Source organism: Cebus imitator, unplaced genomic scaffold (genome assembly GCF_001604975.1).
Source record: "Cebus imitator isolate Cc_AM_T3 unplaced genomic scaffold, Cebus_imitator-1.0 Scaffold62, whole genome shotgun sequence".
In the NCBI taxonomy this organism is placed as follows: Eukaryota; Metazoa; Chordata; class Mammalia; order Primates; family Cebidae; genus Cebus; species Cebus imitator.
The window spans coordinates 105,656-108,409 of NW_016107377.1; positions in this window are offsets into that span (position 1 = coordinate 105,656).

The window sequence follows — 2,754 nt, forward strand, 5'->3', positions numbered from 1 at the left end:
AAAAAAAGCTGGATGCGGTGGCTCAGGCCTGTAATCCCAGCACTTTGGGAGGCCGAGGCAGGTGGATCACGAGATCAGGAGTTCAAGACCAACCTGGCCAACATGGGGAAACCCCGTCTCTACTAAAAATACAAAAAAAATTGATGGACGTGGTGGCGGGCGTGTGTAATCTCAGCTACTCCAGAGGCTGAGGCAGAGAACTACTTGAACCTGGGAGGCGGAGGTTGCAGTGAGCTGAGATAGCTCCACTGCACTCCAGCCTGGGCAATGAAAGCGAAACTCCGTCTCAAAAAAAAAAAAAGTTCCTGCACTAGGGTCCCAACAGACTAGACTAAAAATTAAAATGATGTCACTGATGCTAAAGTTCTACATCATCAGACTGATAACTTTCACGAAATCACAGGGAGAGATTTGGGAAATCACACAGCCTGATTTCCCAAACAGGCTGGGTTTAATCAGCATAATGAAGTTCCCTTCGCTTTAAACCTTACAGCAAAAAGTAACCTGAAGTAACCCGGTATGAACCAATCAGTTATTTCTCTCTTGTTCTGTTTCCATGTTCCTGCCTTACAAGGAAAGTAACTTTGAAATGACCAATCACTTTTTGTTCTTTGTTTCTGCTTTTTTCAGCCCTTTTCTGTCTATAAAACCAATCTCCTCTCATTGGGACACCTGTGCTATTTTCTGGAATGAAGTCTTGCCCGATAAAGAATCACAAATAAAGCCAGTTAAGATGTTTAAACGACATTGGTTGTAATTTTGTCTTTTGACATATACAATCACCTGGGAAGTGTTGACTAATGCAGGTCCCTGGACCCACCTCCAAAGGATTCAGATATCTTTGGTCTAAGGATGAGACCAGGAGTCTGCATTTTCACCCACAACTCCAGTTGATTCTCATACCTGTGATCCTGGAAGCACCCATGAGATGGTTGGGCAGGTTGCCTTCCCTCAGGCTCTTCTGCAGGTTTAAACCATCCCCCTCTGGACCTGGCATGTCATGTGGACATTGTGAACTCCAGGCAGTCAGAAAACCTAGAAGAGAAAAGAAATAGAAGAGGAAACTGAGGCACAGAAAGGTCTTCATTCTGAGTTGCCCACAGCCACTGCCTGGTATTATCAGCTGAGTTCCAGCTCTCTCCCTGAGTGCTTGTGGCAGGCACTATGTTTGGAATTCTAAGTACACATTCTCATTCAGTCTCCACGCCAACCCTCCAATACAGGGGCTACTATTCTCATTTTATAGACAAGGAAACCAAATGGCTGTGGTGGCTCACGCCTGTAATCCCAGCACTTTAGGAGGCTGAGGTGGGTGCATTACCTGAGGTTGGGAGTTCAAGACCAGCCTGACCACCATGGCAAAACCGCATCTCTACTAAAAATACAAAAATTAGCAGGGTGGCACGCCTATAATCCCAGCTACTCAGGAAGCCGAGGCACAAGAATCGCTTGAACCCGGGAGGCAGAGGTTGCAGTGAGCCAAGATTATGCCACAGCACTCCAGCCTAGATGACAGAGTGAGACCCTGTCTCAAAAAACATAAAAATAAAACATTAGATGGGGTTGGGGGGGGCAGGTGCAGTGGCTCACACCTGTAATCCCAGCACTTTGGGAGGCCGAGGTGGGTGGATCACCTGAGGTCAGGAGTTTGAGACCAGCCTGACCAATGTGGTGAAACCCCATCTCTACTAAAAATACAAAAAAAATTAGCCAGGCGTGGTGGAATGCAACTGTAGACCCAGCTACTCAGGAGGCTGAGACAGGAGAATTGTTTGAACCCAGGAGGCGGAGGTTGCAGTGAGCCGAGATCGCACCACTGCACTTGGGTCTGGGTGACAGAGCGAGACTCTGTCAAAAAAAAAAAAAAATAGGTGAGGAAACTGAGGCACAGAGCGGCAAAATTACTTGTCCAGAGTAGTACTGCACATTGGTATGGAAACCTGCATTCTAACCTGGTCTAGAGGAGTTCCTGCCTTGGAGCCAGGCTTCATGGGTCCAAGTTCCAGCTGCATAAATTCTAGTGGTGTAAGCTTGGGCAAATTTTCATTAATCCCTGCTCTGTGCACTCCTTTGTAAAACGGAGATAATTAAAGTGCCTGCCTCATAGGGATGATGTGAAGATTGGATGAGTACATATCATGCTCTTAGTATACTGAGTGGCTCAATAAATATCAACTGTCATTACTACACATCTTTAAATAATAGCAAATAAAGGAGATAAATAGCCGGGCATGGTGGTGCATGCCTGTAGTCCCAGCTTCTCGGGAGGCTGAGGTGGGAGGATCACTTGGGCCCAGGAATTCTGGGCTATAGTGCGCTATGTCGATCAGGTGTCCAAACTAAGTTCGGCATCAATATGGTGACCTCCGGGAGTGGGGGACCACCAGGTTGCCTAAGGAGGGGTGAACTGGCTCAGGTCGGAAATGGAGCAGGTCAAAACTCCCGTGCTGATTAGTAGTGGGATCACACCTGTGAATAGCCCCTGCGCCCCAGTCTGGGCAACATATATATATATTTGGATCATGAAACCCTCTTATGCAAAACCCTCCAGCAGTTCCCCATCCTACTTAGAAGAAAACTCAAATCATGTCTAACCCTCGCCCACAAGGCCCACGTGACCTGTGTCCCCTCACTTACTTCCCTGCAGTCTCAGGTCTATTTCCAAATACATAGGGCTGGCTCCCACCCCAGGCCCTTTGCACCAACTCCTCCTTCTGCCTGGATCATGCTTCTTAAAAATCTTCTCAGCTTTCG